The sequence below is a fragment of the Melozone crissalis genome, unplaced genomic scaffold (assembly GCF_028551555.1).
Source record: "Melozone crissalis strain CALT ecotype California unplaced genomic scaffold, PUWL_Pcris_2 ptg000018l_1, whole genome shotgun sequence".
NCBI classification, from domain to species: Eukaryota; Metazoa; Chordata; class Aves; order Passeriformes; family Passerellidae; genus Melozone; species Melozone crissalis.
In genome coordinates this window covers 20447362-20461368 of record NW_026535796.1, presented here as the reverse complement: position 1 = coordinate 20461368, position 14007 = coordinate 20447362, and the positions used below count along the sequence as shown (strand labels likewise).

Genomic DNA, 14007 nt, shown 5'->3' with positions numbered 1-14007 from the left:
TTTTCTGCCAACTACTGCTTATTGCAGCGTTCTCTCTTCCAGCTAATAATCTGTTTATTAATTTTCTCCCTTCCTATTTCTTTTCTTCTGCTGAGGAAATGGAGCATCCTTTGTGACTATCAGATAAGGAACTGCAAGTTTCTACATACATTAATATGTACTTTTAAATCTTGAGCAAGTTGTTTCTTCAATTTTGCAATTTCTGCTATTCAGGTGGATGACAGCCAGTCTTAAAAGCAACTCATCCTCCTTGAGCTGCATTGCTCTTAACTTAATATCTACTTTGTTAATATAGACTATAAATTCGTTTTGACATTTAACAGATTATATGATAGTCTAGAATTTGTTGAATATTAAATGCTTTGATCTCACATACAGAAAATAATTCAGAAAATCCTTCACAGATGTTTAACAAACACCTTTTCTAGTCACTCATAATCTCTAGTGCATGATCTCTGCTGGTGCAGGAGTTGATGGCCTGTAACCCACTGCTGGGTTTGGGCACAGGGAGGAAGAACTGTGCTCATCATACTGCACTTGTGCTGGTTTTCAGCTCATGGGGATATGATAAACTTGCATGTAGTCTGCAGAAATGTGAAGAATGAGCAGTGATTCAAAACCTTTGGGAACTGCTCTCATAGAGTTGAAGTCCTGGGAAACTTTCTCCAAGTACAGAAAAGCATCCCAAAGTGAGAGAACTCCAGGCACAGAGGGCTTTCTCACTTTACAGGTAACCACTGAGGACTGTGCATTTGTAACATGCATAAAATCTGAGAGAGATAAAACAGAGTATAAATTTACACTTCAATTAGGCAACTCAAAAACTGGTATGGTAAGTTTTGGGCTTTATCCAATGTATCAGTAACTGTAATATGAAAGAAAAGTACACAGGTGTTTAACTGTGAGTGCAGAGATGTACAAAATCACTAATGATGGTAGCTTCCCTACTGGGAAAGGAATACCTCTCAGTATCAGTGGTTTGTTCTAGTTATATATGCTAGATGCATGCAAATGCTGATGCATCTATGCAATGGATACAAGGCGCCATACTTTTCTCTGAGCTTAACAAGAATACATTCTAGTACTTTTAAACTTTTCAGTTTAAAATTTATTTCCCAGAAGACTCATTTTTACCTGTTGCAGGGGTAAGATAGCAAACAGCTCCTGTCTCCTGTGAGTTTTCTCTTCTGCTCCAAATCTCCTTCCTTCACTAACTGCACAAGTGATGGCCTAAGACACCACTCCTCTCCTGCAGGAAGAGCACGCAGCTGAGCCAGAACTCCCATCTGACTCTGCTCTCCAGTGCTGGTTTTTTGCATAGAAGTATTTTTATGTCTGAGAGTAGTGAGGTGGTCACAGCCAGTCCTGGCTGTGCTTCTGCCTTGTTAGAATAATCTCAGGCTCATTTTGCCTGGCCTGTTCGAGGCTAGGCAAGCATATATTGTTGCAAGGCATATAGGAGGGCACTGGCTGTTTGTGGTTTTGGTCCAGTCCAAGACTGTGATTAAAAGGAATTGCAAAGCTACATTTGAACTTGTTGAAAATTTTGTCATGCAGATCCATTTCTCCACAGCTTGTCTCTGCAGTCAGATGTAATACAGGTTCCTTTGCCAGGTGAGTGATGCTTCTGCAAACTGCGCTGCAGGGTGAGTAAGAAACCTAAGCAGTGGAGGAAGTACAAGGTTGTGCTGCTTTTGGCACATTGTGTGATAAACAGATAAGACTCTGATATCACTACGCTAAAGGAGTAGTGTGCAATTTGCTGCCAGGGCAACTACATTTAGATCTTTGAAACAGGTGGGTTATTTTCCTTCATCTATCCTTAAATTACTGAAATATGCAATGTAAACATATAAAATATTTCCACTTGAAGCATCTGCTTTTCATTCTCCAAGGTGAAAACCATCCAGCTTTGAACATTCAGAATTTAAATGAGATGCCACTAGTTCAGTTGTTAATGAGAACCTTGCAGTTTTCTTTATTTATGTTGCTCCCTGTGGAGTGACTCAGATGGGAGCAGAGTACCTTGATTTTGCTGAAGGCTGTCCAGATTATTATAGATAGCCAAGTGTGCCTGTAATGGGGAATTCACTCTGCAGACATGGAAGTCTGTATATAGGATCCATATTTCTTGTCCACAGGCTTTCTTGAGGACAGAGAATCTCAGCTTTCTTAAGATTCACCAACTTTAGAGGGATTTCTATCACTTATCCTCAGTTATGCTAATGGTTCTCTGAACTAACCAGCCTTGGGAAAGTTGTGCTCTAATGAGAAGTATCCAGGTATTTTTAGTATCACATAGCAGGTTTTCCAAGGTCAACCAGGTCTTCTTTTCTGACCAGATTTAAAGGAAAAAAACCCAAAACAACAAAAAACCAAACCAAACAAAAAACACCAAAACAAGAGCAACAAAATACCCCAAACAAACAAACAAACAAAAACCAACAAACACCAAAAAAGAAATCCCTGAATTACTGTTGTTCTCTAAATTAAGCTGCAAAAGGAGTTCTCCAGGATGCAGCTCCGAGTGTCTGTGACCTGAGGCCAGAAGATGCTCTTGTACTTCCAGTGTGGCCAGAGCTACTTTTCATGCTGGGAATGCAGATGCTATGACAAAGCCTACTGTTACTGGAGCTTCTAGTTTGTTATTCATTTGTTTTTCTGTGTTGAAGATGATAATTTCCATTGAGTAAGCCTGGAGATGTTCAGCTGCTCTTTTGTTCATGTTCTTTGGTTGAACAAATCTCTGTAAAATAAAAGTGATAAAACTTAACCACTGGATCCTATACTGCATTCATCTTGGGATGAGTTTCCCACAGTTGACATTTAAAGTTCAACTGCCTTTCTCTGGAAAATGTATAAAAGCATAACTCTTACCTGCTTTGCACAGCTATTAGATATTTCCTCGTGCCTTTTTTGCTATATTGAAGGAACTGCTGGGTGCAGCAGTGGTCCTGGGTCATGCCTGGAGCCATAGGCACTGACTTCAAGACCTCTGCTACCCCCTGGAAGTGTCCTTCTCCCCTGCTGTCCTGTCACACCCTGGTGCTGCTGCTCCCAGCCTGTCAATCACCTCCTCCACTTTCAGCTCACCTCTGCAAAATGAAGCCCCAGCCCTGCACCCACACCACGGCCTCTCTCCCCTGCGAAGAGGGAACAGGAGCAGCCCAGGGGGAGCTGGGAGCTGCATGCCCATGCAGTGATCTGGGGATGTCCATGTCCAGGGCTCTGCCTCTCTGCAGGCACTGGGCTCAGGTCCCCCCACCGGTGGGGAGACATTGACCAAAGTGCACAGGGCTGTGCCAGCATGCAGGGAAGTTACTGCCAGTTATTCAGATGCACAGGCCTTTTTCAGGGTCCAGTTCCCCCACAGGAGCTGTCCTTGCTCAGAGCAGGGGTTTGAAGGAGCAGGCCTCAGTGGCAGCGCCTCCACACACAGAGAAGGGCGGCAGCAAGGCAGGACCCATGGGGCAGGTGCAGGCTGGGAGAGGTTCCCAGCCAGAGGAAGGTACCACATTCCTTTTGGCTGTGGTGCTGGTGCTGCAAGGCCCTTCCCTGGAGCGCTCTACCCTTGGTGCTCCACTGCCTTCGCAGTGGGAGGGCAGTCCTTTACTTAGATGAGATGGGTGGGGCCTCGGCTAATTTTATAAAATAACAAGTCATTGACTCCCACAGGAGTACATCCTGCAGACATGTCTTGGGAAGTGCTGCCAGTGGAGGTACCAGAAGCAGATACTGAAAACATGTCTCTAGAACCACTGCCCACAGAGGTGCCAGGAGTCAATCCCGAAAATATGTCTCTAGAGCCGCTGCCCACAGAGGTGCCAGGAGTAGAGCCTGAAAATATATCTCTGGAATTGCTGCCTGTGGAGGTGCCAGCAGTAGATCCTGAAAACATGTCTAAAGGGTTCCTGCCCATGGAGGAGCCAGGACTATATCCTGAAAAGATGTCTAAAGGATTCCTGCCCATGGAGGAGCCAGGACTGTATCCTGACAACATGTCTAAAGGATTCTTGACCATGGAGGAGCCAGGACTATATACTGAAAACATGTCTAAAGGCTTCCAGCCCCTGGAGGAGCCAGGATTATATCCTGAAAGCATGTCTAAAGGATGCCTGCCCATGGAGGAGCCAGAAGTATATTCTGCAAATATGTCTCAAGAATTGCAGCCCATGGAGTTGCCAGAAGAACTCTTCTACATGAAAGGGAAGACCATGATACCATCAAACGCACTAGAGGTAAGAAAACAGCTTTAAAGTTTCACTTAATGTCCTCTGCATTTGACAGAAAACAAAGTCCTGCTTTGTGAGTGTGTTTGTATCCAAGCTAGTGTGCAAATTTGCTGTCTGATGGAACTACACAGCAGTTCCTCTGCCTGAAGGAGTTTAAGGTAAAATTTTCTTTTCAAGGCTGTCAGTGGAAAAACTCCTTCTGAATCCACTGGAGCCAAAGATCTTATCTTCATATACAAAATGAGAGAAGTCAGAGTAGTAGGGGACAAAAAAAGATAAGAACGGGGAAAACATGAACAGGGGGAGAAACTCTCTTCAGGGGATTGAATTGTCAGCTTTTTTCTTTTGCAATTAAATGCTACTTTTATTAAAAATTTCATATTTCTATACAAATAGCAAGATTTTGGCATGTATAATAATGTGGCAAACCCATTTTTTTTATTGTTGAAAATGCGTTAAGGACAGGATAGTGACCAGGAATAGAGAATTCAGTTTCACTTACACATTGCCTTTTTGGTTCTGAATTTTTAAAATTTTGCTTCCATTCCTTGCATTGTTTCAAGATTTGCATTTAGTTTTAAATTCAGTACATTATGCACTGTTCTATGTGCTCCCTGTCTGGATGAAGGCACATCACTTCAGGAAGAGCTTTGGACTTAGAAGCGGAACATCTTCAACATTTTTTTGTAGAAACTGTCCTTTAATGGTGCTCTATGAAGTGCTTCAAAAGGGGGCACCCTACACTGTAGAAGTATTTTGGAACTTCTCTTTCCTGAAAAAGATTGAAACATTAGATTTAAAATTTTGCAACTGCAGTGTATCACATTCTGTGTTCAAAATCACAGATGATGTTCTGGGGTATTTTAAACTGAGGTATAATATTGGTAAGAGCAGATTGCCAAAAGATCACATTCAAAACAAAAAGCAAAACCTTTTTTACTGGATAGAGACACCTTCTAGGTACCTTACAGCTGTGATGGTCTTCCTTCATTTTCTCATTGAAAGGGTACCCCTGACATGGATTTTGTGCCAGTGTGCAACAAAACATGTGGTGGTTTGTTCATTAATCCGAGTGCGGTAACGCAGCTGGGTGTAACCAACAGCCCTTCTAATCGAGGTTTCATCATAAATTGTTGCAAGTAGAAATTAATTATCTATCCTGACAATGCTGCTGCTGTTGTTTTAACATTATCATTTATTGTTTCTTTCTTCAGGATGGAAACTCAGGCCTCGGTTCCTTGGGAGATGGTGAATGGCAAAAAAGGAAAGACGATGGTACTGGGGCAGACCAAGGTGATTTCAAGGTATTAAGACCAAGATAATTTAGAAAATTTAGAACCAAAGATTGCAAAGGGTTTTGTTTTTCTCAAAAGGGAAGAAGGCTCAGGTGGCAGCAGGATAAAGAATGATGGCAGCAGCTTGAGTGTTACAAGGGAAAGGCCCCTAAATTTATTGCTTGAATAATTTTATTCCTCTTATGTTTATAATTTTCATAGAACATAGAATGGAAGGCACCTTTAAAGGCCACCTTGTTCCAAATTCCTGCGATGAGCAGAGACACCTTTAAGTGGACCAGGTGGCTCAGTTTCCATAATTTAATTCCTTGTTACATTTTCTTTGGAACAGGCTGAATATTTAGTATTTTAATGTCTCACTTACTTGTACAAGAAATCCACTGGTGAGCTTTCTGTTCCACAATACTTTTTGTAACTGAAAGGGCCAAAAGTAACAGTGAGACCTTGCAGCTCTGCTGCAATGGATTTGGTAGCACGATCTCCATCCTTGCAATTTATGAGGGAGTCCTGGATTATTGAACCCTGATCTTTCACGACTACTGCGCTCCATCAGGAAAGAAACTGTAGTGGGATTCTGTAAAAGGAGTGATGCTTGAATGTGCTAGGGCTATTTCTGGGGCATGAGTGCCAGTCAAAGATTTATTTTTTGTTAGAAATTACTGGTTTTGATGGGAGTTTTCATTCTGGTATTGCGTGGTGAGTCTGGGCATTATTTCCTATCTCTCAGTGGAGAAGTTTGAGTGATTCATATAACAATTTTGTCCCATGAAGTGTTTGCTTCTGAGGCAGATAATTCTGTGGAAATTTGCAGTATACTCTATGCCGACAAGTTCTACTAAGGCAAAATGAAACTGAAAAGTCTGAAAGTTGAAATCATACTTTGAACAGGCGGATAGGTGAGCTTTGTGATAAACTGCATAGTTCTGCTGCAGTTTGGATGCTCACAAATTTAAACAAATTCTTATCCATATTCACTGAATTTTTTGTTTTTTCACATGCACTCTTCAAATTTTAGCTATTGTGTTTTTTCAGTATTAGGATTATTACTAAAAAAAATAGTGGTGTTAAAAGATTGTACTGTATTTTCATAGAATATATTATATAATAAGTCTTGGGTCTTTGTGGCATTCATCTTGCAAATATTTAAGTTACAATGTCTCGTACCTCCAGCCTGGGAAGATACTAATATTCTGGACCATGTCTGGGATGAAGAAATCTGTAGATAGTAAAAACAGGTGGTAAAAATTATTGATCAATTTTTGGTATAATATCTGTTCCTTACAAGGGGTCAGGAACTTTAAAGCACAATGAGAGAAAGAAAAAAGATTTGAACTCCTGGGTTATAATTACTTAGGATAATTATACATATGACAAGTGACTTCTTGTCTCCATTTCTTAATCCCACACAGTGATGTGTTTCTTTTTCCATTGTGTGCTCAGGATACAGACTTAGATTAATGACATTTAAGAGTCATGAAATTTAAGGGGACAGATGTGACAGTAGCAGACCAAAAGAATCATCTGATATATCCATAACCTTCTAGACCACTAGATCACTGTCTCATGCTGAAGGATTACTTTTTACACTGTAAAATTACAAAATTCATGACAATGCATTGGTGATGGACTGAGTTGTTTTTGCATGTGGTTACAGAGGCACTCTTTTCAAATGTGTTCAGAATTCCACACTTCAGCCTATGCACTTGTATGATCATTATTTGGCTACACCAACAATCATTCATTCATGTAAAGGATGCATATAATGCATATATATTTTTCTGTCCTCCTAATTTTTTCTCAAATATTAATTTTTCATCTCTGAAACTACCAGAAGACTTAAACATGAGGGTCTCTGCCTGCTCAGAGAGATTGTCTGTTAGAAATCTCTTGGCAGCATTTGCCAGCAACTGCATGTGTCTTTACACCAATGTGCTGATTTTTATCCGCATTAAGAAATCGGTATTATTTGGGCCTTGGCTGGTACTTAGGCCCATGCTACAGTAACAGGCAGAGCCAGCTCTGGTATTTCAGACATTAGTGTTTGTACCAAAATATTCAAGGATTACAGCAGGTTTCATATAATAATGCATGTGAAGGAAGGGGAGGGGAACAATTGGATGCATAGTTCTAAATTCACCATGAGCCATGTTTTAATGAGGCTAAGATGAATCATATCTCAGGTCAAGTCATACCTCATTTCCCTGCCAGACATGGGCTTCTTGTTCTTTCAGGGTTGTGCAGCTGGGACAGCTGCAGCCCTTAAACAGAAGAGGGACAGGTTAAGCTCTGACCCTTGTGCAAAACAGGAGCTCTGGTTCCTGTTGGGTTTTGCAAGTTGGAAACAGCTCTTGAGATCATGGGAAGGGTGGGGAGCTGCCACACTGCAGAGCAAGATGTGACATCTGCTTCTGGTGCAGGTTGGGCTTGGTAAGGTGAACAGGAGCTGAGGCAGGCAGGAGGGCTGGGGCCAGGCTCCCTGGCATGGACATGGACTGGACTCCCACAGGGGCCAGAGCCTGCTGTCAGGAGCAGCTCCAGCTCCAGGCTCAGCATCCACTGGAAAGGCAGGAGTCTGCTCCTGAGCCACCCCCAGCCCCACAGTGCCTGCAGCAGCACGGCTCCAGCAGCAGCTCTGCTCAGCTGCAGAAGCTGGTCTGAGCCCAGGTGCCTCCTCTGCCACCCTAAGTGTTGGTATGGGGTTGCCTAAAGTACAGACTGCTGAAATTACACGTTCCAGCACTCTTCCCACTTCAAAAATGAACCTCACAGCATCAAATGGGGCCACTTCTCATCAGCTCAAAACTTTGAAATATGGCTTGTCTAATCCATATTTGACAATATGCAAAAGTGCAAAACATCTGTACCTGAGATAGCCTTATAAATACCCTTTAGAATCGGTAGTCAGAAAGAGAGATTTTCAGAGTGTGATGCATGTCCTGTGGTAATGTCTACCTTAGGATGAGAATCCAGAAATGTTAAACAGCTGTTAGACACAAACACTAATTTTACAGCTATCTGGAATTAGGTGTAAAGAGTCTCAACCCTCAGATGGTTCATGCCCAGCCCAGTTTTTTTCTGTCATATTTGTTATACTTAGGGAGGACAGAGCACTATAAAAAGGCACTGAGTTTTTTTTAATGGGTGGACTATCCTGTTGCTCTGGATACATTTTTACATATGGAAATAATTTTGAACATTCAGTTGAACAGTTGGAGTTTTCAAATAGACCTATTTTTCAAAATCTGAAGGAGTCTGATTGTTAAACATGTCCAAACTCTAAAAGGTGAAGGTAATATTAACAGGGCTATGCAATTAACCTGAGTTATCAATCAAATAAAACATCTCTGCAGATTTATATAGCAAGGAAGAGAAATAATAAATAATGCTTTTATTTATTAAATATAATGTCTGCATTTACGGGATCACTGTGCAGTGAGAGTATCCATCTTATGTTGATCAGTATTTGGAGCTTTCGTTTTTGGAAATGTCTTTCAAGCACAGTATAATGTGCATAGTCTCATTCCTCCAAAGTTTTCTGAGTACAATGATGGATATATGTATGAGGAAGCAATCATCTGAAGCATACAATTCTTATGACCTTGCACATACCTGTCATGCTCCTTCGGATGTGGAAAAATTTTCCCTGCTGGAACCAGGGTTACTGTGGCTGTATGCCTGAAAGGAGCTTTTCCATCTGGGTGTTGGCATTTTAAATTCATTGGTATCCAACCAAGACTTCTGCTACTCCTGATGAAAAGGTGGTCTGATCAGAAGAAGAAGAAATGTTACTAATAAAGCCCATGAAACACAGAGCTGGTGAAAAGCACTGCTGTGGCAGCAGTGATCATCAGCATCACCTGCATGCCCACACACAGCCCCATAGCCCTCGGCTGAGGTGCCCTCCTCAGCCTGGAGGAAGTGAAGGAAGGAAGCAATTAGAGCATCTTTTCCATCGTGGAGCCTGCTTTTGTCAAGAATGAGGAAGAACTTCAGAGAGGTGGCCAAGAGCAGCAGGTCTGGGCAGCCTGCCACGGGGGATCCCAGCACATCCCACAGCATCCCATGGCTGCAGCAAGCTGGGGCAGGGATTGGTGAGTGATGTTCACAGCCTGAAGCATCCTGACTGCAACTGTAAAAAACTCACACACACTCTTGAAGGAGACCTGACTTTCAAACAGCTCAAGATAGACTTTCACACACCACCAGCTCTAGGTGCACCATCAGCAAGGAATGATTTGGTCTCTGGCTACCATCTAGTTAAATTAGCACTTGGAGATGAAGAAAGGAGTGCCCTGCAACATCCTGGGAGTGATTTCATCTCAGCAGAATGCTTCTCTGAGCCAGGAATGCAGGAATACCTTAGACAAGGCAAGGAATTGATCTTTGCCAGGAAAGGCTGCTGAGCTAGTAGATGACATAGAAACACATAGAGGAATTATTACTGGCTGATTGCAGAAAAAATGTGTGGATAGAGAGGAAGTTTTTTTCCGTGAGTTCCAGAGATGACACACTTTTTTCAGGTTGGTGTGTAGAAATGGCTTTTCCAGCCATTGTAAAAGTAAATTGATTGTGCTAGAGGTATTTTAAATCTTGTCTGATCTTTGCAGGATGGTTTGTGGAATAGTATGTAGTGCAGTTGCACTGGAATAGGTAATAATACCAGCACACTGTTGCACATAGTTCTCTGCTTCCTCATCACAGTTTTGCACCTAGCAAGAGAAAGACCACCTACTCGTGAGACCAGGTGAAACACATTCCCCATTTCATGTAGAAAATCAGCAGCTGAATATCTGGGAGGAGGATACCTGCTTATTGATGATGATACAGTTTTCAAACACACAAACTGAATCTGAATTTCAGGCTCTCTGCATTATTCTTCTGTGAGTTTATAACTGCTTTGGAATAAATACCAATCTAAAAAGAGGAACAATCAAGTCTGAGGATGTGTTGACTGCTCACGAAGATTCAAAAGTAAGTTCTCTTCTCTGGGTCAGTGTTGTTGGATGACTGGTCTCTGTTTTGGGAAGGGAGCTACAATATTCTGCTATCTATGCTAAACCAAGCACCCAACACTAAAAGAAAAACCTTAAAAGCATTCACCCAGCACACATTTGACTGTACTGTTGTGGAATTGTTTGACTGGGGTAATCTTCAGCAAGTGAAGGGCTGAATGTTCATACTATTGATATCACAAGCTGGAAAGATGTAGCTAGCAGCTGTCCATGCTGGCAGAGTCTGTTAGATGAAGAAGCCTAAAGGCTGAAGAAAGAAAGCTACTGAGAGAAAAGCAAGTTTAAAAAAAAAAAGAAAGAAAAAGGTACAGAAGTAGAGTCACCCTCTGGTCTCATGGACTCTTGGCTCATTAAGGAGTCCTGCCATTTTAGAGCTCCACAGCCACTTATGACAGGATGTGTTACACAGCTAAACTAGTGGAGTAATTTACAGCAGTGCTTCCTGAGATGGATGCATGCCACACATACCTACATCTGAATATAAGCATGACTTTAAAGAGGCTGCAGAGGCACAAATGTTCCAGGAATGCAGGCAGCCTGTATCACCAGAGTGCTCATGACAGAGAAATTTCTGTTTTCAAATTCTTACTCCTCAGCTGGGAGAAAGTGGGTATCATTCACATGACAGAGGAACCCCTGACTTATACCACTGTAACAATTTAGTGCCAAGTATCATACCATGTTGCTCTTTTTTAAGGGAAGAGCTAGAATATCAGAAGAAGAGACTATGAGGTCTGTTTTACATTAGATGGAGCTGCTGTTTGGAGAATCCCAGTAAAACTTCATTTCCCTGGGACTTCAGAGAAACTAGCACTATACAGCCTACTCATGCAGTGGCACCTCAGAGTGCTATACTGCATGCATACTGCATGTTACACACAGAAGAGCGTGAGTTGGGAAACACTAAATTGAAGACAAGCTGACAAGTTGGCAATTTGCTGTGGTGGAAACCTCTCTGTATATGGAACCTCATTAAAAAGCAGCAGCTTTTTTTTTTTTTTCTGGTAAAGATATCATAATAGGTGTTAAGCAAACAGAATAACAGAACCTCTGTCTTTTGTTTTATACATGCGTGACTGCTATTTTCTTTGTCTGTATAACTAGACCCTGGTACATCATGTTATAGTTGTCCCAGCTGCTATTTAAATACATTTCTTTTGTTTAAGATGTTACCGGAATTAATTAAAATGACAAATCCTCCTGAGAGCAGAAGAACTGGCAAGGCCTGATCCCCAGGTGCATTGTACCCTTCCTCTTGTCCTTGCTACCACCACTGGCTGTTGCTGGGGCTGTCAGGACTGACGCCTGGCTCCTGCCTTTCCTCGGGGAACTGCCTGGTGGCATCTGCCTCTCCCCTAGTGCAAGCATAGGTCCTGATTACTGCAGCTTCTGTAAGCCACTGATTTTTTGGGGTTTTTTCAGTAACATTTTAGTAAATCCTTTTGTGAATTCTGTGTCTCTAAGAATTGATTTCCCCATGCCAGATAGAGAAAATCTGGCTAACATGTTAGAAAGTCATTGCATGGGAATCAGGAAGAAGGCGGTCAGATGGCAGAAACCATCTAATATTCTTTAAAAGAAAAAACCCAACCTAAGTTTTCTCCTATCTAAGAATCACAAATGGCTTTGCAAATAATGAATTCATTGGTTATCACTCAAGCAATGCTGCTTGTCAGTGGAAGTGTTGCCAGAGCTGATCCAGGAGCTGGCACCACCTTACACAATCTTTGGAGATAAATGCCTGCTACAATTTCCTCCATGGTTATGCAGAACCTAAGGAACAATGAGTTTCTGCCTTCTAGGGCATATGCTGAGGTGCCTAAGCTCATTCCTAACATGTGAGTATGGTGATCCACTTTGCTCTTTACCCAGCTGAGAAGAAGGGTAAATTAACAGGGTGTAGAACTGTATTAACATGGATAATACTGTTTCTAAAATCTGAACCAGTGTCTTTGCACAGGTAGGTCTGAGGACATATTACAGAAGCAAATTTTGCAGCTTCTGTAAGGATTTTTCTCTTTTGAGAACAATTAAAATAGAAGGTAAATAGATTTCGTTGGTTGAATTTCAAGAAGAAGCACTAAAAAAAGAAAAAAGTCATCAAGTTCTTGAGACACACAGAAGAGGGGTGGAAGCAGCAATGGTTTTTAAGAACTCTGTAAAAAGATTTTAACATAACATGATATGTTAGAGGAAAGAATAGAGGATTCCAATTGCATATTGGAAAAGTAATTAGTTGTGATGAAAGAGGCATAATTATCCATCTATAAATAAGACCCTTTTTCTCTGTTCTCTTGAGGAAAAAAAAAAATTGGTTTAAGTGAGGTTCTTCCAGTTTCTGTCTTAACATCTATTTTGTCTGGTTGTTTATAATGGTTATAGGAAGTCTCTGAAGTGCTATAGAAATAGAAGGATGCTCCTAAATGACAGGAAACCTCTTTATAAAAATAGAAATTGTCAAAAAGAATGATTTGTGGGGCTCTGCTTTAACCACTTATGCAGATGGAAATGTTTCTAGGAGTGTGAGGAAATAACCATGTGTCACAGCCACAGGAAATGCTGATTTATTTATTGGCTTGGTCAAAATAACCTTTTGCATATAGCTCTGAGCCAGAGACAGGTTTATGGAATGAGCCAGCAGGAAATTGTGTTGCTTAGAAGAAGGAACTCACATTCATCTTCTAATAATAAATAGGAAGAGGTCCCTGCAGCCACAAAAGCTGGAGAGACTTGTTTTATAGAAGATTAAGGCAAATATATTTAAAGGGAACAAAGGAAGTTTAGCACTTTCAGTCTTTATGGTTTTTTTGGAGGACGGTTGTATGTTTTATTTTTCTCCAAAGGCAACCCATACCTAAATCTTTGGATCCTAAATATTTAGGTAACAATTTTTAGCCATTGGCTTATCTCATAGTTGTGGTTTACAAAAGCTCACATTACTATTACTCTTTTTCTTGTGCAATTGCAAATTGCAGTGAATCAATGTTTCTGAAGCAGAAAACATCTCTTAAAAAGTGATACTTTGGGTTTATCCCATGGGAGTCCACAACAACAGATATTCTCCACAGCATTTTTTTTTCAATGCTATGGGACCATATGGGTGGTTACTAGGGGGATTGACTGTAACTCTGACTAAGATTGATGGCATTTTGACAACTTCATCATGGTGCCCACCAGTGAATTTAATCTGTTCAAGAGACTGTAGTTATGTTGTAGACTAGACTCAGCAATTTCAGAGTGAAAGGTTTTGCAAGCATCTCACAGGCTGTGTAAATTGTCAGGGATTTATTCCTTTTTGGAATTCAAAGTCTTTTCTGCTCTGATGAGCAATCTGGAACCTCAGAGTAACAAAGCAAAAAGACGCTGAAATATAGAAAATGTTAAGACATTTTTAACAGCAGAAGCTTCATTCTGCAAAATAGTGAGATAATTTGCCCAAGTTTTACCAACTGTATTTGTGCTTTGTGG

At 41.2% G+C, this 14007-nt stretch overlaps 1 pseudogene; it reads left to right on the top strand.

Moving 5' to 3' along the window:
* Positions 1-3692: 3692 nt before the first annotated feature.
* The window catches only part of LOC128936428 (cytosolic phospholipase A2 epsilon-like), a 36112-nt pseudogene continuing 25797 nt past the window's right edge, over positions 3693-14007 (top strand).